This window comes from Camelus dromedarius, chromosome 5 (genome assembly GCF_036321535.1).
Source record: "Camelus dromedarius isolate mCamDro1 chromosome 5, mCamDro1.pat, whole genome shotgun sequence".
Classification (NCBI taxonomy): Eukaryota; Metazoa; Chordata; class Mammalia; order Artiodactyla; family Camelidae; genus Camelus; species Camelus dromedarius.
This window is the reverse complement of record NC_087440.1, coordinates 63125828-63152398: the sequence shown is the minus strand read 5'-3', so window position 1 is coordinate 63152398 and position 26571 is coordinate 63125828. Positions and strand designations below refer to the sequence as shown.

At 39.3% G+C, this 26571-nt stretch overlaps 1 long non-coding RNA gene across 1 annotated transcript; it reads left to right on the top strand.

Moving 5' to 3' along the window:
* Window positions 1-1604: 1604 nt before the first annotated feature.
* LOC135321410 (uncharacterized) lies at window positions 1605-23419 on the top strand. Its single transcript, XR_010381156.1, has 3 exons — window positions 1605-1749; window positions 16211-16304; window positions 21975-23419. It is a non-coding gene; the product is annotated as an uncharacterized LOC135321410 (long non-coding RNA).
* The last annotated feature ends 3152 nt before the right edge of the window (window positions 23420-26571 follow it).

Here is a 26571-nt window from a genome sequence, read left to right as displayed (position 1 = left end):
AAACCACAGATGGAAAATACGACAGGGCATTTGGCTGGTTGAACTGAGGTTTCAGACCCTTCTGGCTGGACGGTGCCCTGGTACAGCGAGCTGTTCAAGCTCATTTCATGCTTGTCTGGTAGTTGAGGGCTTTGGTGCTGCTGTTTTCCCTGGAAAAAGGGAGGAGCTGTGGGTCAGGGAAGAGCCGGGAGGAGATTAAAGGAAAAGGAAGAGGGAGGGAAGGCTTGAGGTTCATTCCTGCTCAGAGTCTTTGTACTTAGGAGGTAATACAGACCTACCCGGCAGACCAAGGGAGATTTGAGATGATCAGAGTTTTTGTTTGTTTGTTTTGCTTTGGGTTTTTTGGTTTTTGGTTTTTGGTTTTTGGTTTTTTTGCAAGAAGGAAAAAAAAAATAAGGAAAGTAGGGACAGCCAGGGCGGGCCCTCTAGTGCTGCCAGAGGGAGGGAGGGGGGTCAGAAGGCCCACAGGCTGGGGCTTCCCAGCCTCCATCTCTGGGGAGCGCTTCTCTGCTCCCCAGAGATGACTCACTCACTGCCCTCTCAGAATCCATTCTCAAAAAAGCATTCCTTTCCATAACGCTGACAAAGTACATTGGAGACCCAACTGAAAAAGAAACTTTAATTTCTGTGACTAATCTTTGATAATGATGGGGCTATGAATATTTATTGAAAATACAGTGAAAACAAAATCCTGGCAAATGATTAAACACCAGTTCCTCAAGTGACAGCTTTTAAGAAAGCTTGATACACATCCGTAGCCAGCAACCCCTCTCGCACTGAGGGGGGCGTCAGGGCAGAGCGCGGAGAAGCTCAACGAGACTTCCAGTCCTGGGACATCAGCTGCCATTGGTGTCCACATCCCATCCCAACATAGTCCCCAACAGATATCAGCCTCATTTGTCTTAATATCCCAGCAAGTTTTATGACCAGCATTAGGAATGAGTGGAGCATTAAAGGTGACGGTAAACTTTTCCCTGCTGTGTGTATCTCATTCTTGGCGTGAACTGGTTTAGATCCAACCCCTGCGTGACCATCCCACCACCACTTTTTTTTTTTCTCACAACCATGCCTTTCTGTCTCTTTTCCATCTCCACCACCTGCCACTTCTCTTCTTACTCTCCCCTAATTCCACAAAATATTCTTATTTCGGTCACTGCCTGGATGAGATTACACCTCGGCAGAGAGAAGGTCATGGCCTGATGTGTTTGTTTCATAGTTCCAGAGTTAAGGCATGTGGTTTCCTGTGTCTTAAAATGATGAAGCGCCAGTGTTATTATGGGAAGAATCTAAAAAGTGCTTTGGGCACATTATTCATTTGAAGAATTTGGTGTCCAAGCAAAAGGCACTTGACCCTGGGGATGCCAGGACCACAAGATGATAGTCACGTCTCATGGATGCCCCAGTCACAGGACCCCCTTGCTCTGTCCTCTTAGAGTAAAACATTAAGGAGAAAAAATACAGACTGTATCATTTTTGAATACTAATAAGGGCCTGTCCTTGGTCAAGTGCAAAAAGCAGAACTTAGCATAACGCTGACCTCAGGATTTTTAGCAACCAAAAAGTTTAAGGAAGCTAACCGGTCAAAGAGATGAGCCAGAATGCTCACTGCAAAACTGGAGATAACAGTGAGGAAGACTTCACATGGGGTAACAAGAGATTTGCAGAGGAATAGTAAGTAGACAGTATTTTTGTTGAAACCATCATTGTGGAGAAACAAGAGGAAGATACAAAGCAAAGGATAGAATTTCGGTAAGTTTAGCACAAATCAGCAAACCAAATCTAGCTTGCCACCTGGATTTTTTTTAACAGTTATTTTGATATATAATTCACATGCAAAACAATGCACTCACTTAAAGTGTACAATTCAATGTTTTTAGTATATTCACAGGGTTGTGCAACCATCACCAAAATCTAACTTGAGAACATTTTTATCTTGCATGAAAGAAATTTCATTAGCAGTCAATCCTCATCCCTTATCTGTCTCCACCCCCTGCCCCCACCAACCTAAGCAACCACTAATCTACTTTCTGTCTATACATTTGCCTCTTCTGGACATTTCATACAACTGGAATCTTGTGATTTGTAGCTTTTTGTGCCTGGCTGCTTTCACTTAGCATGTGTAACTGTGTTTAATTATTTGTGGAACTGACAGATTCTTCAAAAATGACTGTGCAATTTTACTTTCTTGCCAGCAACGATTGAGGGTTACAATTTCTCCACATTCTCACCATCACGTGTTATTAGCTGACTTTTGATTCTAGCTCTCTTATTGGATATGAAGTGGTATATTTATTCTTGTGCTTTTGATCTGCATTTTCCTAATGACTAATGATGGGGATCCACTTTTCATGAGCTTATTGGCTATTTGTATAAACTCTCTGGAGAAATGTTTATCAAATTTTTTGCCCATTCTTAATTGGATTAATTTCTTTTTATTTTTGAGTTGTAAGAGTTTTTTATACAGTCGACCCTTGAACAACACGAGTTTGAACTGCACAGGACCACTTATACCTGTGTATTGTTTCACTAAATACATACCACAGTACTGCACAATCTGCAGTTGGTTGAATCCACAGATACAGAACTGTGGATATGAGGACTGACTGTTAAGTTATACATGGATTTTCGACTGTGCAGAGGATTGGTGCCCCTAACCCCTGCATTGTTCAGGGGTCAACTGTATATTCCAGATACAAGTCCCTTATCAGACATGAGATTTGCAAACATATTCTCTCATTCTGTGGGTTTTCTTTTCACTTTCCTGATAGTATCTTTTGAAGCATGAAGGTTTTAATTTTGATAATGTCTAATTTATCTATCTTTTTCTTTTGTTGCTCTTGCTTTGTTGTATCTAAGAATCTATTGCCAAATATGAGGTTTTACAGATTTATCCCTATGTTTTCTTCTAACAGTTTTGTAGTTTTTAGCTCTAACGTGTAGGCTTTATTCCATTTCAAGTTAATCTTTGTACACGGTGTGAGGTAAGGTATAGCTTCATTTTCTTGCATGTAGTTATCCAGTTGTCCCAGAACCATTTGTTTAAGACTCTTCGTTCCCCATTGAATGGTCTTGGTACCTTTGTAGAAAATCAGCTGACCCTCAGTTCTACCCCATTGATCTATTTGTCTGTCCTTATGCCAGTAGCACACTGTCTTGATTATTGCAGATTTGTTGTAAGTTTTGAAATCAGGAAGTATGAGTCCAGTTCTCTAACTTAGTTCTTTTTTCTCATGATTGTTTTGGTTCTTCTGGGTCTTTTGCATTCTCATGTGAATTTTAAGATCAGCCTGAAAATTTCTGCAAAAAAACAAACAAACAAAAAACTAGCTGGATTTTGATAGACTGCATTGAATCTATAGATTAGTTTGAAAACTATAGCCATCTTAATAATATTAAGTCTTTCAGCTCATGAACAGGGACTCTTTCTATTTATTTAGGTCTTCTTAAAAACTTCTAACAATATTTTATAATTTTCAGTATACAAGTTGTATATTTTTAAAATAAATTTATTCCTTAGTATTTTTTTATTATGTTGTAAGTGAAACTGCTTTCAGAATACCATTACTAGTGTATATAAATACAATTTATTTTTGTACATTGATCTTTTAACCTACTGTACTTGTTTATTCTAATAGCTTTGAATAGATTCTTTAAGATAGACTAAATGTAAATGTCATGTCTGTTTGTAAAATATCATTTGCAAATAGAGCTAGTTTTACTTCTGCCTTTTCAGTCTGGATATTTTTTAGTTTTACTTCTGCCTTTTCAGTCTGGATATTTTTTACTTATTTTTTCTTGCTTAGCTGTCCTGGCTGAACCTACAGTGTGATACTGAATAGAAGGTGAGTGCAGATGTCCTACTCTTATCCCTGATATTAAGGGGGAAGCACTCTGTCTGTCACCATTAATGTGATATTAGTTGCGGTTTTTTTGTAGATATCCTTTATCAGATTAAGGAAGTTCCCTTCTGTTCCTAGTTGAGCATTTTCATCCCTACCACTTGTTTTTGTAAATAGAGTTTTGTTGGAACATGGTCAGAGTCATCCGTTTACGTATTTTCTGTGGCTGCTTTTGCCTTGTTAGTAACAGAGTTGAACAGTTGAGACAGAAACCATGTGACCCACAAAGCCTAAAATATTTGCTATCTAGTTCTTTATAGAAAAAGTTTAGTGACCACTAACTTAGAAGAAAGACAGCTGGGTTGGGGAGCAGGGAGGCATGCCAGCTGGGGAAAGAGCATGGAGGATATAAAATGGAAGAGAAAGGGGGGATAAGATTATGGAGGCTGAGAAAGCCTTGGCACGAGAGAGAGAAATCAATGAGCCACTATGGGACGTTCAGACCATGGCCTTGAAGGGAGTGAGGTCAGGAAAATGTAAAATGAGGAGAACCTTGAAGAAAAGAGCAGCCCCAGGAGGATGTGGAAATCACCCAGGGGGAGGTGATCGGGGCCTGGACTGGAAAGGGAAGGGGAGACTGAGTGCCCCTCCAAGAGCCCAGCAAGGTGGTGCTGGGAAAGAGCCTGGGGAGGAGGCGAGGGTTCAAGTTTTGAGTCTTGACTCAGGTTTTCCCTTGGGAAATTCCCTTCATTAACTTGACCTTGACTCCATCATGAAGAAAAATGAGGACATTGAGCTCCATAACCAAGATGGTCTCCTCCACCTTTCCTTCCCACAATTCTATGCTCTAGTTTCAAGGGAAATGAGGAACAGTGTTTCCTACTCTTCCCTCTTCTACCCTGGAAGGCAGGCTTGATATTTCCCCTCACGTCTTCATTTTCAGACTAACACACCCAACACCGCCCCTTTCAGCTACTTTCTATGTTTGGTTGGAAAGGTCATGCACGTGCTGACACGTGGTTCTCAAACGTTATCATGGAGCAGAACCCCCTGGAAAGCTTGTTGAAACACAGGTGGCTGAGCCGCACCCCCAGAGACTGAATTAGTAGGTCCAAGTCCCCAGGTGCTGACTGCTGCTGAGACCACCTTCAAAGACCACTGGGCTGAGGCAGACACACCTCCTCCTTACCTAACTCATTGTTAAAATATGAGAGTCAGATATTCTCTCGTTCGCTCTGCCTTTGGCTGTCCAGCCCCATCCTCCCTCACCATTGTCCCATGTATGTAGGATTCCTGGACTTCTTCTTGATGTCTACCCAGGCCAGGAAATCTGCAGAGAGCCCCAGAGTTACGGCACTGCCTGAGACTGATTTCCCATGTAACGCTGGGTGAGTCACTTACCCGCCACTTACTATTTGGGAGATGAGAGCAGTTCCACAACACAGGATGCCACAAGCAGGTTGATCATCAAGGGTTCACCAAGTGCCCCGGAGCGCTCCTGAAGAAGGACGGTACTATGAATAGCACAGGATTGAACGTGAAGGAACTGTGAGTGAAGAGTGTGCATGGAGCTCATAAAATCCCTCCCGACAAACATATAAGGTAGAAAAGCTGACATTTACAGCTATTTGGGAACAAGAATTGCATACTTCTGCTCTGAGGCATTAGCAGCATATATTTCAAGACATCTCTGAAAAACTTTATCACATTTTGCAACGATGGGCTGGAAAGAAGTCCATTCTTCTTTGGGAACAAGCCTCCTTTCCCAGCTGCTGGCTGGATTCACACCCCAAGGCTCCTCATTTCAGCTTCATTAGAGCACATCCCCACCCACAGGCACGTCCCAGCCACACTCCTCACCCTGCTCGGTGCTGGTCTCCCACCAGAGAGTCTCTGATTGTAGCACTTCAGTCTTATTCAGTCCTACAGATGCTTTAAGAAAGCATCAATTGTGTACTTACTGGGTAATAAATACCAGGCTAAGCACTCAACAGGTATTATCTCATCCAGTCCTTAAAACCCTGAGAGGTGGGCGTAGATCCTAATATTATCCCCATTTTATAGATGAGGAAACCAAGGTTTAGGGTAGATAAGCAATGTGTCCTTAGATACAACTGGTGAGGCAGGAACACTGGAAATCTGACACTCCCGGGCCCGGGCTCTTAACCACCCATTCTACTAAGCTGATGGGAAAGACAGAGAAGAGATAGATGAGAGAGACATAGACAGAGAGAGAGAGGTGATAGACTGACTTATGGGTTACAGCGTGAGAAATTTAACCTCCAGCAATAAAGTCATGCAGAGCCCTTGCTCACTTCCTGTCATGGGCGTCACCTTTCCTCGGCTACTAAATGGTAACTCCATGAGGGCAGTGATGGTGTCTTGTCATCCCTGTGTCCCCTAGTCTAGTTCCATGTTGGGCACACAGTAAGAGCAAGAAAATATTTAGTGACTGTCAGAGAAGCCAAAATACCCTATCAAAAGAAGATACTTTCCCAGCTACTTATCTGATGGTTATGAAGACCTCTACGGGTTCATGGGTCAGAAGTCAAAACCCACACCAACTATATATACAGATTTACTATCAGGAGCTGCTAACTAGAAAGAAAGTTGTTATCTAGGCATCTGAAAGAATAATGAGAGAATTCCATGAGGTAGCCACTGCAGAGAGCACCCCCAACCCCGACCCAGGTGCCTCACTGGCTGGAATGACCTGGTAGGAAGGAGAAGCCAGCATGAAGTCAATAAGAAGCACGTCCCTTCTGCCTCCTTCAGCATCGCAGCCTCCCTGTAGCGCCCCCTATAGAAAAGCCTAATGGAGAGCCGTCTGGCAAAGCAGAGATGTGCTTTGCAGTCTCAGCTCCAGTATCACAAGATATCAGAGAGAAGGATGGGTTAGGAGTGCGAGACAATCACTTAAGAGCTGGAACAGCTCGTTATAGTGGTGGTTAGGGAGTGCACGCTTTTAACGTTTGCTAAAACAAGAAGTTAATTGGGGTATTTCTCTTAGCCTATAATTGTTAGTCTATACCTTTCCTTTCCCTTTAGCATCTCTTCCCAGTGGTGACTCAGAAGCAACTATTCTGTAAAGTTTGCCAGGTGAGCCCTACAGAGACTGGCTGTTTGCATCCAGACTCGATGCAAACAATTCCAGCTGCTGCCAAAAGGAAGCCATGGAGCCTTGAGTTATGAATTAGCTCTTTTTCAGGAACCACTCACAGAGAGATTTAAGCAATCTCCTCCGAACTGAAGTTGTTGTTTTTTTCCCCTACAACATCAGAACTCTAGTAAAACAACCATGTTGGGTATTTAGCCTCTGTACTCACTAACAAAAAATTCTATTTGATTCTGCTGTTGAGGACTCTTGCTTACAACAGGCACAATGTGTGAAGAGGTAAATTACAGGTGCCATGTAGATGGAGCCCACCCTCTTCCCGTATGCGATACAAGTCTTATCTAGAGGTTTCTTGATCCCGAGTCCCTGAGTCCAGGCTTTTGTGCATGTAGTTTCTTCATTCTGTTCTCCAAAACGTTTCTGGTTTTTGCCCTAGTTCATTCCTGCCTCTCTCCTCCATCCAACTCAACTGTGAAAATCAATGTGTCTTTTATATCAGGTCCTACTTTTGTTTAAAGTAAACTACATCCTCAGCCCTGGAAAACACAGTCTTCCTGCTGCTTGTTCTTTGCTTTATTCTACGTTTTCTTTTTTAAATTTCTGTCTCCAGCATTGTTTGATGTGCTCACACAATGTTTTTCACCACATACCTCCCTATTTCACACTGGGTGTCCAGCCAATGCTTTCAACAAGCTTTCCTACCTCAGGGTATTACACGCCAGGCTATAAATAACATCATTTGCATAGGATACACTGGGGCTGACACTGGGTGGAGCCAAAAATCCAAAAAGAAAATATACCTTGGAGAGCTTTTCATCACTGAGAGGGAAGCCCTGACCCAAATGAAGCCTGGATTCCTCTAGGATGATAACGTGTATGCAAGAGGCTGTTTGCATAAGACTTAAAAAAAAAAAATAACCAAGACAGACTGTGTGGGAGCTTTCCTTTGTTATATTGCAAAGCCAGTTTAAGCAATAAAATATGTGGTCATCACATAGAGGCATACACTGTGTGTGGCATCATTCAGGCTGTTTGCGCTTCTAGGGTCTGATCTGAATGATTAAGAAACAGGAGATGGGATGCTCCCCAAAGGGATGCTGGGAAGAACAGAACAATTTGTTCAGTACACTTTCAACAGGCAAGAATTTTTTTTTTTTTAGATGAAACTAAATGCTGCTGAGGCTGTAGTAAGATGTGTACGGATTGGCATATAATATCACAGGTTCTGATGAACAGTTTGGAACTGTGTATCAAGAGACTTAAAAGTGTGTTAACACACTTTGTTCCAGTTATTCCAACTTCATGAATCTATGCTAGGAAACAATCAGCAATGTTATCAAAGATTAATGTAAAAGAATGTTTTTGAAAATGCTACTTATTACAGTAAAAATATTATAAATAATCTAAATATAGAAAAGTTCAGATAGACCATGGCACATTCAGAAGCTGGAATATTATTTGGTCCTTAAAAGTCATATTATGGAGGAAAATTTAGTAATGTAAAAAGGTACGAGTGATGTAATAATATATTTAAAAAGCAGCAGAACCCAGTACTGTATATGTGGTTTGAGCCTGATGTTGCAAGAAATGAATATAATTTATATAACATATATACCTGTGTGTGTACCTCCCAAATGTTTGATGGAGTTTTTACTCTCTTGTTAAGCTCCATTGTAATTTGAAAATTATTTTTTAAATGAGGAAAAAGTTTGTTTCAGAAATGTGTCTAAATTATCTCATAACAGAAAATGAGACTAGCATATTTATTGTATTCTTTCAAAATACGATTTTAGTTGAGTTAGCAAGAACAGTTTTCACAGTCAGCTTTCCATTGCTTTCCTGATGCATAAAGTCCACTGACTTTTGAACTTTAAAGGCATCTCCATTTTTCTTTTGTTCTGAAGCTGATGGATTATGACCAGATAAAGTTCCAGCGTCAGCAGCCAGGACTGCCTGCTGGGAGTTGGCTGTAAATTGGACTGTCCTGAGACACACCTCAGAAATGTTTGCAAACGATGAGAAAGAACTGATTTAACTTTTGAGAATTGAAGGATGAAATTATGTGCAAGAAAACACATTCCTTTTGAAGAAAATTACTTTTTAAAAAAACACATAAAAGCTATTATGTTTTTCTCTCACGTCTTTTAGAGGAAATGGCTGTTTGGAGATTTACCAGCTCTTTCTTTCTTTCTATCCAGAAATGTTTCTGGTTTGAGGTGGATGGAAAGAAGGAGTTATTTTCTAAGAAGTTATTTAAATATTTTCATAGCTACGGTGTGGTGTACTTTATTTTTCCAGAACTCTTCTATGTATGTCATCTCACGTGATCATCAAAACAATCTAATGAGGTAGTCAGAACAGGTATTATGTTCCCAAATTGGGGAAATTAAATACAGAAGAATGATGACATTTGTCCAAAGACTCCAAAGCTTGTCTCTGAAGATCTGTAATCTGTTGTTACCTAAGTCATCTACTCAGTCCCTGGGCCAACCAGTATTATACTCAGAACCTACACCCCAGGAGGACTCCGTTTAAGATCTGATATGCCTGAGTGCACATCCAAAGCGCTGAGCCTTCTCCCTGACCCACAGCAAGAACCACCCTCGTCACCTGAGCTGGATTGAACCCCACCTTCCCTGGGACTCCTGCAGCCTACCTATGCTAGACTGGTTCTCTTCCCTGAGGACTGGTCTGCACCCCATTTGGCTTGGAGTCTCTCAGCTCTGAACCTCCCTACCTGTCAGAAATACACACACACACACACACACACACACACACACACACACACACACACAAAATCATGACCCCCAGTGCCTCCACCATTCAGATGCTGGTTTATTTGGAAGCTGAGTCCCAGCAGCTGGTTACCAGGTCACAGATCCATTTAGCTGCCAGAGCTATAACAGATTCAAGCTATGTGTCCAGATTCCTTCAGCCTGGTTCCTTCCTCTCTCCTTTCCTTCCTTCCTTCTTTCTGGTTGTTGTTTTGTTGTCCTTGAACCTCAGGCGCCTTCCCTCAAGGCACATTGTTATCATTTGTCCAGTTTATTGATGGAGCCAGTCTTATTCTCAAAGCCACTCCCGTTGTCCTCCCCAACAAGGCAAACTATGATGTGTCTAAGTATATCTTCCTACTTATAAGTGGTATAACAAGATGTAAGTTGTTGTTTTATATGCATATATTTTTGGCATCATAGATCTCATTCTGTTCACTACTTTTTTTACACCGTATGTTTTTATGATCTATTTACATAAATAGCTAGGTGTTCATCAAATCCAGTGCTTCTAGCTTCTGCACCCACAGGTATAAACCCATGACAATTATTCATCCTCTTCCACACTCAACACTACCTAATTGCCAAGAAAAGCGGACATGCACAGAGCCCACTCTGCCCTTTCTCATCACTGAACTCCTCATTCTGTCTAGTACACACCTATATAAAGCCAGAGGTCTCCTAGGAAATTTGCATGCTAAAGTATGCAAAGGTTCTGTCCAAAAATGACCACCAGACAACATGGCCCTAAATTTCTCCTGTCTCCCAGTCCTTACTAGGACAAGTTTAGTTCTGCATGTGTCCCCAGGTGGCATGTTAGACTCTGTGTGAGTTTATAACAGGGATCAGCAAGATTTTCTGTAAAGGGCCAGATGATAAATATTTCAGCCTTTTGCAACTATTCAATTATGTCATTTTAGCATGAAAGCAGCCAGAAGCAATATACAAACAAATAGGTGGGGTAGTTTCAATAAAACTTTATAAACAGAGGGAGTAAGCTAGATTTGACTCTGAGCTGGATTTGGCTGGGAATCAGCTTTAGCCATGGACTATAGTTTGCCAGCCCTGTTTTATAGCCAATGGTTTCGTGGGAGAGAAACAGAAGTGATTACTTCTGGAATCCTAGTTGTTTTACTGCCATATTACTTGCCTGAAATTATTAGATTGCCTACTGGTGAGAGGCTGAGATTATAAAACTCTTTCCTTTGCGTGCTTTCTTTCCTTGATTTCCTCAAACACTGATCTATCTGTGGCTTATAATATACCTTTGATAAAAGCTTGGCGAATGGAAAAAATTAATACATACAAACATTTAAGTTTGGTCCTAATGGTCACTGGAGGCCTTTATCCTTAGCAGGAAACTGTTACCTGCTCAGACACAGCCCACCCCCGGGAAAGGCGGCTACCAGTGATGAGCTACTGAAACACATTTCTCAGATAAAGGGCAGAGTGCAATGTGTACTTTTAAAATTGCAATATTTGGATTAAGCCACTTTAATCCCCTTTCAGGCACAACATGTTTGAAGTAGAAAAGAAAGGAGGAGAGAGAAGATGGGGGGAGGATTCTAAATCCATGGCAGAAAGATAAGTCTGTTTGATGAATTTTCATTTCCAGTGTATTCATTCAGCAAATATTTATTTTAATTAACATTTTTTTAAATTGAAAAGGTAATACATTCATATGGTAAGAAATTTCAAGTAGAGGTAATGAAAGAGAAATCTTCCTCTTATCTGAGACCCTCTATGAAACACCAAATTCTTCCAGAAAGATTCACAGAATTGACAAGCCTATAAGAAAAAGTTTCTTAAAAGATGCACGTAGTTCAGCATCTTGCTTTTTTCACTTTGTTCCATGTCCTGGATTTAAATCTACCATTTTACTGTCTGTTTTCTAGTTGCCCTGCCTCTTCTATGTTCACTTTCCTCTTCTTTTTTGCTCTCTTTAGGATTAATCAAGATATTTGTTTGTTTGTTTTTAACCACTTCCATGCCCTGTCCTACTAATTTGTTAGTTACGTAACCTATAACTCTTTATTTTTTTAGGCAGTTCCCTATAGATGCTGCCTTAATTCCAAGGACACTTGTGATTACCTTGGGCACACCCAGATAATCCAGGATAATCTCCCCAACTCAAAGTCATTAAGTTTTACACATTAATTACATGTGTAAAGTCCCTTTTGCCATGTAACATATTTACACATTCTGAGGATTAGTCGTGGACATCTTTGTGTGAAGGCATTTCTCTCCCTACTATACCTAGTAATTCAAGGATGCCTGCACCCTTGAACTGTGTATTATTCTATTTCCCCATTTATTTATTTATTTATTTACTTCCAGGAGTAGGAACTCAGAGATATTTGTTTTAGTCTGTGGATTATAACCTAACTCTATCATGGTATATTTTGTTGCTCAAATTGTCCCAAATTTAGCCACTGATTGTTTCTTCAGTTGGGTTCCTGGGTCATCTTGATACATCTCTATACTTTTTCAAGCATTTGGGGGTTTTTTTCCCCTGGTATCACAAGATAGTCCAAGCTCGTTTTGAATTTTCTGTCCAAAGCCTGCTTTCATCATTTTTCCCATGGAGCATTGGTTCCTTTATTAGAGAAACCAGAAACAGGAAATTAGGTGTGCTCATTACTATGGGGACCTTCTTAGCACACAGCTGGGATGAAACTACACATCCACACACATCTGTTTCTTTCCATGTCTGTGTATCTGTGTATGTATGTATGTATGTGTGTATATATATATATATATATGTATATGTATATATTAAAAACTATGAATTCATGCTAATCCCTCTGATTCTAATCCAACGCCACAAGGCTGATTCTAGTATTTCTCCTTTCCTTATTTATAGCTTCTTTCTCCAATAGTGAGAAACCTGGTTCTTATTATCAACACTTATTTATTCAATCCTGGTATAAACTGGGTCCAGAATTGCTAACCCAGGCCCCTATGAGAAACAAGTTCACCAACCTGAGTACAGTACCTGTGAGCAATTCTTTTTGTCTTTAGTCTTATAGAATCCAGTCAACAGAACTCTTTTCCAAAGTTATGTAAATTGGGTCTTCCTCATTTTCTTCAGCGCTTTTCATTTTTAAACAGTTAGGCTCATTTGTTATAATTTGTATTCCAATTTTGCGTCTACTTACATCTGGTTGCTTTTAATTATTTGTATATAGTTTGTGGTTTGTGTAAAAGAGCCTGAGTCTAAGTCAAGGCTGTATGAAAAGATGTACTCAGAGATGTCACCCCCTCCTCATCCATTACCACATTCCCACTCCCTTCCCACCCTTTCCCCCCTACCTCCTTAAATCAGTCAGTCTCATTTATCCTTCATGAATTTCTTTTGCACAAATAAGCAGATATATGTCTGTTCTTTATACCCCTTCTTTCTTATATGAAGAATAACATACTAAAATAATCTTTTCTCGTTGCTTTCTCTCAAACAATGTATCTTAGAAATCATTCCAAATCAGTTTTTATAAGTCTTCTTCATCCTTTTATATGGCTGTTTAGTACTCCATTTTGTAGATGTGCTGTAGTTTATTCAGCCACTCTTCTATGTATAAGCACTTAGGTTGTTTCCAGTATTTTGCAGTTATAAACAATGCTGTAAGAAATAAACTTGTGCATATGCATTTTTGTCTCATTTGGGGAATATCTTCAGGTGAAGTTCCTAGAATTAGGATTGCTGAGCCAAAAGTAAGTGCATATGTTGTTTCATTAAGTATTGCCAAATATCTCTCCAAAAAGATTAATATAATTTTTTAGTATTCTGTGTGACAAAATGGGAAGTATACAGAAAGCACTTTTGCTGCATGCCAAAATATAATACCAGCCCTGAAAAAAGCACTTGTATAAATATTTAAGTTGTGAGCTAAACTATCCACATATTTCATGGAATACCAGTTTTTATTAAAAAAAAAAAAAAACTGACATACCAAAAATGTTTATTCAGACTTTGGAATTTGGCAGATACTTCCTCAAACATTAACAAATTGAGCCTGGGGGAAAAATTTCGGTATTTGTTACCAGTGATAAAATCTGAGGTTTCCAGCAAAAATTAGAATTTTTGAAAGCTTGTACCCACCACTGTGAGTTTCCCAACATTTAAAGAATCTTTGGATAAGACTGGTGGTGATATTTACTAATGTGATTTTTTGATACTGCATAATGAAATGTATCAATATTTATAAAATCTGCATAACTCAGTGAACCAACATATTCTAAATAGCCAATGCATGCTGCTATAAAATTGTACATGGGTAAAAAAATCCACTCAGAGAGCAAGGTAGACCAAAGGATATAGTTTCACACCCCATGTGGCAAACAACCTTTAAGAAACTACCATTTATCAAGTTCTGGTGTAATACTGAGGAAGAATAGCCACAATTATTTACAAAAGCTATTAAATTACACCTCCTTTTATCAACTGCATTTTTACGTGAGGCCAGATTTTCTTTATATACTTCAGCCAAATCAAGATATCACAACAGACTGAATGAAGAAGCACAGATAAGAATTCAACTGCCTTCTTTTAAATAGGTATTAAATACATGTAAAATAATGTCATTCCTCATTTTTTTTATTTTGTAAAGTACAGTTTCTTTTGAGAAACTATTTTACTTACATTAACATGGGATGGTTTCATTAATATGATTTTTGTTTGTTTTGTTGTGCTTAAATGTAGATAACATAAAATTTGCAATTTTAACAATTTTTAAGCATGTGATTCAGTGGCACTGGTTATATCACTGAAACAGAAGATCTGAACCCGTTAAACAGTAACTCCCCCACTGCTGGGTCATATGTGGTAATTCTCTGGTTAGCTTTTGGAGGTATTATTATTCTTTTTTTGAATTAAGAGACAAATTTTTGTTTAATTTCCACTTTAATTTCTAATGCAATAAACATTGATAGATATAACCCACATAGACAAAAGATATTTGCGGTGCTCAGCCATTTTTACTGGTTAAAGGGGTCAAGAGACCAAGAACTTTTGAGAAGCACTGCTACATAGCAAGGAAAGTTAGCAAATTATAGTTTTGCCAGCAACATGGCTGAATTTCACAAATATAATGTTCAGTGAAGTGCTTCTAATAAAGTTCAAACAGCCAAAATAAAACTGTATCATTTCCAGATGCATATGTAGATGGTAAAACCCTGAAGGAAAGGCTAGATGGGATTACACAAAATCAGAACAGTGATTGCCTCCAGCAATAAGGGAGGACGCAGTCAGGCAAAGAAGGATTTGGGGCTTCTAACAATATTTGATTTTATTACCTGGGTGATGATTATATAGGGTGTTCATTTTGCCAAAAGCTATTCTTTACTTTTTTATTTTGTATATTTTTCCATGTGTATGTGTTCACAATTTAAAATAAAAAGAAAATGACTTGGAGAATAGCAACACTCAAAGTAGGCAACAACCCAGAAGGGAGATAACAATGCCTGAAGTTGAGTTATTTCAGTGGTAATGGAGAAAAAAGCAGAGGGAATGGAATTATCAAGACTGGCTTTGACCATCACTCTTATACACCTTAAGGCTCTATAACTAGTAAAAACTGGGGAGCTGACTCCAAAAAAGAGACGGAGATACGGCAAGTAAGTCAGCAACCAATAATGTCCGCCATACTAAACATACCACCATAATTTCCTCTGCACCATCCTCTCTTCACTGAACTCAATTTATTTCCTTGACTGCATGTCAATATCTAAAAATTAATGAATTTGCTTATTTACTTGGTTTTTGTACCTCATGATGGAATGTAAGCTCCTTGGCATCTTGGCTTACATCTCCCTTCATCTCAACAAGCCCTCCACACTAACACAGTGCTAGCACCCATCACACCTCAGAGACGCTCATAGATCCTAAGCATGTTCACTCCTGGAGACCCCATTCCTCTCCATGCCACATCAAAGGTGTTAAAGTGTGCTTATTAGCCACATTTCATGTAAGTGTTTTTGTTTTTTTTTTGGAAGATTTGTGTGATCTTCACAATTTTTACACTTTTGAGCTTTCTTTGTAAAAGGCTTTGAAGTAGACCAAAAAAAAAAGAACGATTGTGGTATATCTTCAGTGGAAATCTACATGTTGTCTAAAGCACATCCTCCCAGATGATCTGATTTATGGGGTTTGCACCCTTATTGTCTTTGACTCTATAAATCATAGACACCTGATAGCAATGTAAATCATTCTAGTCTGTAAACATGAAAATATATTTTGTCCAGTAGAGACACAACTGATTTCCCTTCCTCCATCACTGTGTAAAAAAGCCAGTTCTGCATTTATTTGTAAATTCAAGTAAATGCCTAGACAAGTCGCTTTGTAATCTCTTTTGAATTAGACATAATGTCTTACTGGTTTTCTTATTAATTAATGAGTTAAATAACACTATTGACGTGTTCATTTTATATTTGTATGAGAATCATGCTTTTATCTTTTTAAAAATATTATTCTTTATCGGCTTTAGAGATCCTCCACCAATGTGCCCAGTGGAGTCACCTGACGGAGCAAGAGAAATTGTACTGCCAGAGATGTGCACCCCATGGGCAGCCGAAACCCAGGTATGCCAGTTCCTGACACAGAGGTGAAACTGACGTAGCAATAGAACCTTGTTGACTCTCAGTTTATCTGTTGTTTTTTTGTTCTCCCCCTCCCAATTTTGTATGTTGTTCTGTTTCATTTTTTTTGTTTTGTTTATGGTTGGGAAGTGATTCTCCAATGGTGGTGGCAATGACTAGGAATTTATTTGGTTTTATAAATTGATTATATAATGATCTCTGTAAATGGATTAATAAATCATAGAAATCTATTTTCTGTTAAGACAAGAAACGACAGAGAATCTGGTTGTTAAGTCTTATTTGTTTGTCTATTTGTCTATTTTGAGCTCAAAAAATTTGGCACCCACCAGGAAAGAGAGCAGCTCTTTTATTTCTGGACCAGTAGTGAGTGTGTTTTGTGCCTCTTACGTCTCTCAACCTGTGGCTAAAATTGTAGAACTGAAGCTTTAAGCTCTCTTTGTGTCTGTATATCTATGTGTCTGTAATTCAGTCCTTTACTTCTTATAAAGTGTGAAATGTTTTCCTTCCTTGAGAGGGTATTAATCAATTAGATGATCGAGTATCTTAAAGAAGCTCTATTCTTATTGACTTACAGAGATAAATAAGTGCTTACATAAATCAAATATTCCTAAAATTTAATAAAATGAGGCTTAAAATTTCTAATGCTTTAAATGTGCTACCCTGAAAAAAATTCTTCAGAAACTAACTCAGAAACATTTTAAGAATCCAAGTTCACATAATTAAGGTAAATCTTTGGCAAATGTGACTGGTTTGATATGTTTGGTTTAATAGAACAGTTGTGCCTTCTCTGAATTATATCAGATGCCAAGTTACTAACCAAATAAACTAACAATTACTCTTACATAATATACATTTGTATTCAAGATTTTCATAACTTCAATTTAAGAATAATTATGCTTTGTGGCATGCTCGCTTAAAGATAATTTATGAGATTTCTGTGTAGCTTAAAACCTTGAACTGGTATTATATTGAGTTAATTATTGAATAGTCATTAAATATCTAGATAATTTCTAAGAAAGCTAGAATATTGAAACATAATTATATGCTCTAGAAGGGCTATATCTATGGGTCATGGTAATAATGAACATGATCATTTTTGCTAGTAAGAACATGTAAAAAAGAAGGCTTCTGTGTGGGGTTATAGAAAAGTATATTCATGAAATTTTCTAGTCTGCTGTAACACTGGTGTATGGCAAAGTTTTCAATTATCCACATCCACACTCACTTTCCTTTATGAATGAAAATTACTTTGGTAAAAAGTTATAATTAATATAAGTGGTTGCAGCTATACTTGAGAGCAATTGTGACAGAGAACTCCAACTGCATGTATGTTTTGTTTTTCAAAGAAAAAGAATAGTTTTATCCTAAGGCAGCAGTCCTCAGTTTTGCTGGTCTTCAGATCATTGCTCTCTTAGGATTTGTTTAGGACCCCAAGGGGCTTCTGTGTATACAGGTTATAATTAAAGTCATGCTAGAAATTAAAACTTGGAATTTTTAAAATACTGGTCTATTATTTAACTTGAGGGTAGTGGTATTAGGTAGTTTAGACAGAAATGAGCACTGGGCAGGGGGAGAGGAAGGGGAAGGAACAACCCAGAACACAAGGAACCTGCGCTGTCAATTAACCAGAGCACAGGGAACCTGAGCTGTTAATTAACCAGAGCACAGGGAATCAATCAGTTAATCAGCCAGTCAATCAATTAATTAATCAATTACAAAGCCAGGATATAAAAACAGGAGGAAGGAGAGAGCGGGGCCATGTTTCCCCTCTTGGATTGGCCCGCTCCCAATTCTCGGGAGTGTACTATCTTTCAGTATTTTTTTAGTATCACTAATAAAATTTTGCTTATCACGTTTTTTTCCTGTCTCTCGTCAAAAATCTCTTTTTCGAGTGACAAAGAACTGAGGTGATTCTTATTTTCCTTTTCCCAGTAACAGTAGTAATAAACAAATGGCATGTTTACATAAACAGCATCTTAGAATCATAAGAAAATTAATTTTGATCTTGTGGATCCTCTGAGATCTGTCCTAATGCAAAGTGTCCATTTGTTCTACAATATGAAACAGGATAATGAAAAAAAACTCAGAATATGAATTCTATTTGCCGTTGTTGATAAAAACTGAGTCTGAAAAGAAGCTACGAAATGTGTTAAAATCTTAGCAAAGCTCACTTTATTTTAATGAGTTTGCTTCCCTGGTTTACAGATGAGTAACTTTGTTCACAATATAAATGATGATTCTCTACTTTCTGTGTAAATTGCCTAGAGAGAAAAGATCCTGAGTCTTATCAGAGTAATTTTCTGTGTTTTATGTGGACTTTATTACATCCTTGATTATTTTTTTAAAAAAGTACAAAGTTTCCTCATTTGTAAAACAAGTAAGGTTCTTGGCAATTACACTTCCATCAATGTGTATTTTTACATATTTTATTGTCACTTTGATTAAATAGGTCATCAAATATTGTTTCTCAGGAATCCATGAACCTATGTCTGAACTCCTTTGACAATTTTTTTTAAATTGTGCCTTCCCAAAATAGAATCCTAAATATAGGAAAAAACAAAACTGTTAGGATATTTTTTATACCTAAAACCATCTTTAAGATTTCCTAGAGAGCCCCTGGAAAAACTCACAAAGTTTTTTCTTCTACTTTGTAAAGAGAGAAATACTAGAAATAATTAGGTTTGTTTGATATGTGACTATTGTAAGAGTTTCACGGGAAGAACTGTCAGGAAAGACACTCAGCCTAATCTAGGTTAAATCTTTATAAGTAAAATTGTATTAAAATAAATGCTTCAGAAAGTGTATGGTTTATGGGAAGTCCCCGGAAATTTGTCAGTATTCTTGCTTTCTATAATATGCTTTCACCTTAGGGAAAACACTGATTAAAACTCTTAAGAAATAGTTCCTTTCAAGTTTTCCTATATTTTATTAGTGCCCTGGAGATGCTTTACCTGATGATATTAAGCCACAGCATATGGTATTATTAGTCATAAATTCAGTTATTATTTGAAACACTTTCTTATCCAAAACCTTACTTCTTTAATTTGAATCTAGAGGCTTCTAGGCCAATGGTTCTTTGTTGGAAATATATATGAAAGTTATCTATGGAGTATGGACATACAAATGGGAATATAAGTACCCATTTATGTATTTTGTAAAAATATAAAATAAGATCCAGACTTATAGACTCTCTTTACTTGATATTCTTGGTCTATTATGTGTATTATGTCTCAGGATTATTAATTATAGGTTATAGCTCAAGATTTTTTCTTTATAGATTATATTCATACATTTGTATAAACCAAATGTAACATTCACTAACTTCTTTGGAGATAAGTTTATAATCAATATCCCTAGTGATGTTTTGTCTAAATTTTTAAAATTTCTTAATTAGCTATGTCTTGCATGGCATCAGACCTTTTATGTTTTAAAATTATCATTAATAAATTAAGCACAGCTATTCTAAGTGTCTGTTATCTACAGATGGTTTCTGTTTTATTCTGATGCTTCCCTGAAGTGATGCTATAAGATACAGGCCAGAATTTATGCATTGAATAAAGAAGGATAGTCTCAGTCTCGTTGAAAAGGATTTTACCAGGTACTTCAAACCATTGACATTTCGAAGAACAGCAACTTGGGTAGTATTGTGAGGTGAACATCCCTTAGACAACTCTCCGACAGTACCAGTGGGCTGAGTCCAGATTGCCAGAACTCTTTTCCAGTTGAGAAGCAGACAGCTTCATGCAACTGCTAACCCAAGATCTAGCAGAACACGAATTAATTATAGGACTGAATAAACTGATGAGGAAAAATTTCTTGTGGTTTTCTGGAATATTATTGATTTTTAAAAATTATTCCATTTTCTGGATCTATAAAAAGACATTTCTCTTTCCTCTTATACTTCTATAACCCAATTTATAATTTGGTAAAGTCTGCTTTTGTACACTGAAATTAAACATGTTTTATTTTCTGATTCTCACTGGGTCTGCAGAACTCAGAAACACTTACAGAAACTCCTCGCTTCTCACGGCAATGGAGTTATTTCATAGTTTCCATAAGAATCAGTCTTTCTTTCTATCAGGATATAACTGGACCAACTGATTGTCCAATGAAGGACTTATGCAAAGTGTTATGTTTGAAGATTGTGCCCATTTAATCACATATGACCACTATTTTGTTCTAGGGAACAAAGCTTAGCTGTATTTATAGAGCTAATAATGCCTACAAAACCCTCCCAGGAAAGCTGGTCCGGTTCCTGGCTGGTAGGGTCCCAGCCTTTCAGATGATGGGTAAGGTTACTTCCTAGCAGATCAAGTACTATAGACTATTTGAGGGCCTTAAGGAGAGAGGAATTCACCTAAATTCCTCAGACCTGTGGCTGAACTCTGGTGGAGAGAGTTTTCTTGTCTCAAGACAGTAAATTAGAGGCTTTTAAAGTACAGGCTTTTAAATCCGTCTGAGATTCCTTATAAAAACTCCCAGAAGGAAGTTAATTTTGTGGCATTAGTAGTTGCTCAGTACCGTATGGCTCAAGATTTGCAAAGCAGACTTAAAGAGGCCTGTGTATTAAGTGAACACCCTCACTGCATTTATGTAAAGAATCAGGCCAAATCTATTTGAGGTCAGCCTTATTTTGTGATCAAGAATAATCTTTCTTTGAAATTCTATAAACACAAGGGAAAGGAGAAAGACTGTCAGAAAAAATTGTGAAAGACTTTGAAATGTACCAAAAAGCCTCCCCCAAATGACTGCATGTACTCATTGGCAATCTATATGTTATCTAGAGCACACCATTCTGGCTTATCTGATTCTGCGGGATTTAAAACTTTTATTGTCTTTGAGCTATTTTATGATTTTGTTGTTGTTTTTTTTTTAATGATAACAATGCAAATAATTATTGTCTATACACATGCAAATTAATTCTGTCTGGGGGAGAAACAATTGAGCCCTTCCTCTCCTCCACTGTGGAAGAAGCCAGTTTTGCATTTACTTGTAAATTCATTTCATGACCTACATGTGTCTCTGCTCTTTGAATTCTCCTTTGAACCAGTTATGACATCTTACTGACTTCCTCATTAATTAATAAGTTAAATCAAATATTTGATGCATATTCACTTTGTATATTTATGTGACAGTCATGATTTTATTTTTTAAAATTTTATCCTTTAACATATTAAATTCTTCATGTTGTTCTTGTGGTGTAAACTCTATTATATTTATTGCCTATATATAACTATAAAAGAGTTGAATTGTTAACAGTTGATTGGTATAATGTCAGTTTAGTAGGCATTCAATTAAGCATTAATTAATTTTGAATCTATGGGAAGTTACTTCTTTTCCTGGAGCTAATAATTTTATCATTTTAGGTGTTAAATATTCTTGTAGGCACTTGAAGAGCTCTTAAGCCCTAGGCACTCTGCTAATGGGGTAAAATCAATAAAATCTCTGTGTAGTCACTCAATAAATATTTGTTGAATGACTAAATGAGTGAATTGCAATAATAGCTACCATTTTGGTGGCATGTCTCATGTGCCACATACTCATACATATCCTAGAAATAGGGACTACAACAGGAGAAGCAAATTAGGCAGGGGAGTTGCTGGAATAATAATAATGGTCATTATTATTATCATTATTATTTCTATTCGATAGGTGAGGTACGGGCTAAATGAGGGTGAATACCTTGCCTGTGGTTGCACAGTTCTAAGTGCCAGGAGTAATACTGAACCCGGGTCTGAATTCAGAGTCCATGCCATTTCTACTGCCCGGGATGTGGTACTGGGTCTTCTGCCTGCTCTCCTGGAGGAATCCCATCAAGATGATTCAAACCTTCCCCTTTGGTTCTTCAACCCTGGAGCCCCATCATCCTTGCATTGGCTAAGGAGACATCTTACTAGAAAGCACAGTGCTCCTGGGCATTGGATTTCAGTTCTGCCAGACCTGGCCCTGCCGGAAGCTATGAACTCTTGAGCAAGTTACTCAATCTCTCCATTAAAATAGGAGTATGAATAATGTCTAGCCCTAAGCATCGTTGTGAAGAAACAGGAGATAATGCATGCAGTGGTCTTGGCACCGTTCCTGGCACAGAGTAAGTGCTCAATAAGTGGTCGTCATGGTAACAGCTGCCCCAGATTTCTGCTCCTCTGTGGCTCAGATGTCCTCCCTGAACCTCAGCAATCAGAGCGGTAGGGAGGGAGAAGGAGGGATTGGTGGTGGGAAGACACAATTTGCATAGGCATTTACATATTAAGAAAACTCTTTTTATTTCACAATGGAACAAGTCTTTTGAAGCAAAGCTGTACAGTCTAGTGACAATTTAAACAAATTCAAATTGGAAAGTTACAAGGGAGATTACAGAAGGAAATAGGAGGACTCCAGCCTTAATGGATTGAAATCCCAGAGGCCCTGAGCCAAGCCAGCTCCAAAATCAGCCTTGGCTCCTGCTTGTGCTGAACAGGAATCCTTCCCCAGGCTCCACAGGAGCTGAAATGAGGGCAGAGTGGAGATCATGGTGCATGAGGGCCTGATCGACTTTAAGCCATAAACTCGTCTGGATCCCCATCTCTGTTCCCAAGGAAGTTATATGTCAGTAAATGGAATAAACCTGTATAGGGCTCGTGTTGGTGAGCCTGTCTCTCATGGGTGCCAAGTCCTGAAATAAATCTCAGCATTCGCAGCCACCTGACTTCAGTGGCTTTGTCTCAGCTGCCTTGTCTGCGTCCAGGGCGGCTCTGGGTCGGTGTTGACTTCCTAAGGTGGGGAAGCTGGCAACAGTGGGACAAGCACGGAAACTAGAAGGTAGTTCACTCCCCACTGAGTGCGTGGGATCGTGACCAGGGTCATCATCACGCTGGCCTTGTACTTAGTAATCGCCTCTAAAAACAGCTCGAGACTGTGCAGAGAGAGCTGGGGAGACAGAGAGATGATGTCCCACAGGTGTAGAGCAGGACGGCCCATCACAGCCACCCATCGCAGCAGCAGCGTGGCCTGGAGCAGGGGCCAGAGCTTCATGTGCTCGCAGCAGAACAGGGTTCCCACCCCGCTCTGTCACTTGCCAGCAGAGTGATTTCATTTACTCATGTTCTCTAAGCCTCAGTTTCTTCATCTTTAAATTAAGGGTAAGCTTTTTTTTTCTCCTAATTTTGTTTTTTATTGAACTGTATTTGATTTACAATGTTAGTTTCAGGTGTACAGCAAAATGATTCAATTACACATATACATACATATTTTTTTCAGATGCTTTTCCACTATATGTTATTACAAGAAACTGAATATAGTTCCCTGTGCTATACAGTAGGTCCTGGTTGTTTAGCTATTTTATACATAGCAATGTGTATAATTAGGAGTTTGGGATTAGATTAAGGGTAAATTATAAATATCCCATAAGGTTGTTATGAGGATTAAATGAGGTAAGCAAATGGGGATTAAACACACTTGTCTCCCAGGATGTTTTGAGATGAAATGAGATGATATTCGAAAACCCCAGGCCGTAATTGACAGCTGGGATGGTCTGAGGGACGGCAGTAAGTCGTCCGCTTTCCCCTCCATGATCTGAGCCAGCTGAGCTCTAGAAGTAGATGTCAGAAAAATGGAGATCAAAACATTAGCTTTGCAGCCAGTAGAGACAGATCACACCTGCAGCCAGATGGGCGTCCTCACATTCTACCTGAGGATCCACAGGGACAGGCAGTGTCCCTCAGTGCCGTTCCCTCCTGGGGAGTGTAGCTCCTGTTTCTTTATGGAAGCATGAGGATGGGGAGTTAAGTCCTTCTAAGGGTAATGCACGGAGCTATAGCATGAACTTTCCTAATCCAGACCCTAACCTTTTAACGTGTGGTCCTGAAACATTTCCATCACTCACCTATGTTAACATCTTAGCAGGGAAAGTCTTCACCAATCAGCTTTAAGAGACTCACAGTGCTCTGGGCCAAGGATTCCCGAGTGATCAATTTCTCTGCCCCAAACTTAAACCACATCCAGACTTTCTCTTTTCATCCGCAATCCTGCAAACATCGCAGTCATGTCTGAAGTACACTCTTAGGTTTTCTCTCCTAATCCACCATTCCTGACGACCAAGTGCGATACAAAGGGAATGATGGAAACCACAGTCAAGAAGACCCAGCCTCCTTGATTTTCTTCAATAGGTGCTGAAGTCCCAGCTGTAAGCCTGGCATTGGGCCAGGCCTAGGCGCCTTCTGGTCCAGAAGGCAAAACTCCTGTCAATTAGAACTTTCTATTTAATACTAGGTTATTTCAAATCTTCTAGACTTTCTTCAAAATGCTGATGAGCATATGAGCTCACACACACTCACACTCATACACACAACACACACACACACACACCCTTCTTAAAACTCTTTGGTAATTTTTCCATTGCTCTTAAATCTAGATCCAAATCCTTAACGTGGTCTATAAGATCCAGCAGGTTCTGCCACCACGTTGTCTAATTCTGATACGGAGCATGACTCTGTGGGTCCTCCTCCAACCCCTGCCTCTTGTTTGTAGAAAAGCTGAAGTCTCCCAGGCCTCCCTAAATCATAGAAGATCAGGCTCAAGCAGTTGATTAGGACAAGCCTGAAGGAGATGGCAAAGATTCTGACCATCTGTCTCAACAATTAAGTGAGATTATTCCGTCATTTCCCTTCAAAACTTTCATGGTTGAACAGAATCTTTGGAGATGGTTTTTGTTTTGTTTTGTTGTTTTGTTTTTTTAGGGGGTGACACTGGATCCACCAGATTGCAGGCATTCTGATTGAAAGTAACTTTTCTTTTTGTTACCAAGGCTGTTGCCCCCAGGATCATACCCCTGCCCCTCCCTCGAATAGAAATCAATTACTCTTATCTAAGTCTCAGGAGGCAGCTGCAGAGAAACAAGAACTGGTTAGAACCAACATCCAGGATGGTGGCAGATTTGACTTCCAATGGACCTTGAGCCTCATTATATGCTCATTATAATCTATTAACATGCTAAATGACACACCCACCAGCACCAAGACAGTTGACAACTGCCATTACAGCAACTAGAAAAGCCCATACAAGGACTGAAAAGCCTGTATAAGGATCGACCGGCTCCATCACACTAGAAGGAGGACATGCTGGCAGAAGCTTCCCATAAAAGTCCACGTGGCCCAAACCAGTGGAGCTGTCTTTACTGGCCATCTTGGCTGCTGGCTCCCCACTCAAGCACTTTCCTTTCCTTCTCTCTGCTCGAGCACGCCCCTCCCATTTCCCCTTCTGAGCAATAAAACAGCTGTTCACTTCATCCCTCTGCCTCTGCTGCTTGAATTCTTTCACAGCTGGCAGCAAGGACCCACACTTTGGTGGGCTTCCTAATTTAGGTGTCCCTCCATCCACTAACAATTCCAGAAGCCACTGTTTACATGATAATCTGGTGAGGCTCCCCTTGAAGCTGTGCAGTACACAGCCTGCACAGCTGTACATTTGGCCCTGGGCCCTGACCTATCTCTCCAGTCTCATCTTGTACCAGTCTCCCCTTGCTCTCTGCACTCAGCAACACTCTGTTTTCTTAAACATACCTGTCTCACTCCAGCCCATAGAATTTGAACATGTTCTCTCTATCTGATACTCTCCTCCCTTCCCCAATTCCTTCTTTTAAGTAATTTCCAATCAAAATCACTTTCTCACGACAGCCTTTAGTATTGGTCAGGATCCCAGCAGAAGACACAGCACACCCCAAAAGGGACTGGACTAAAGGGAGTTTAATGAAGGGACTAATTACAGGGTGAAGGCCCAGTTAAGGGACCCATGATGGCTGATGAGGCATCCCTGGGCTGCAAGCTGTTGCCACCCAAGGACTGAAGGCACAGGGGCAGGAGCGGCAGTTGTGGGAGAGAGGCCTCCTGATAGAGCTGTGACTTCCAGGACAGGAACAGATCACTGCCAAACTACAGTCCAGCAGGGACAGTACCAGGGCACAAACACCTCCACCTCTCTCCCCTTCCACTCCCTGATCATCTGCTGTTGCCTCCAAACTAAAGACAGAGGGCCAGGAAGCCCATGGATGTGGTCTGCTGAGGTCAGAGCAACCTGAGGAAGAGGAGACAGTGGGTCTGGAGGGGCCAGAGGAGACTCTCCTGCATTCCCTCCCTCCTTCCCCACTAGTTCAGCTCTCTTTGATCTGTGAATTTTTAACACACCATTCTTGTCTTTCAGAGTTCTTCTCTGCATTTGTAATTATGTTTCTTCTGTAGTTATTTGATTAATAGAAAAATTATTACCGAATAATTAT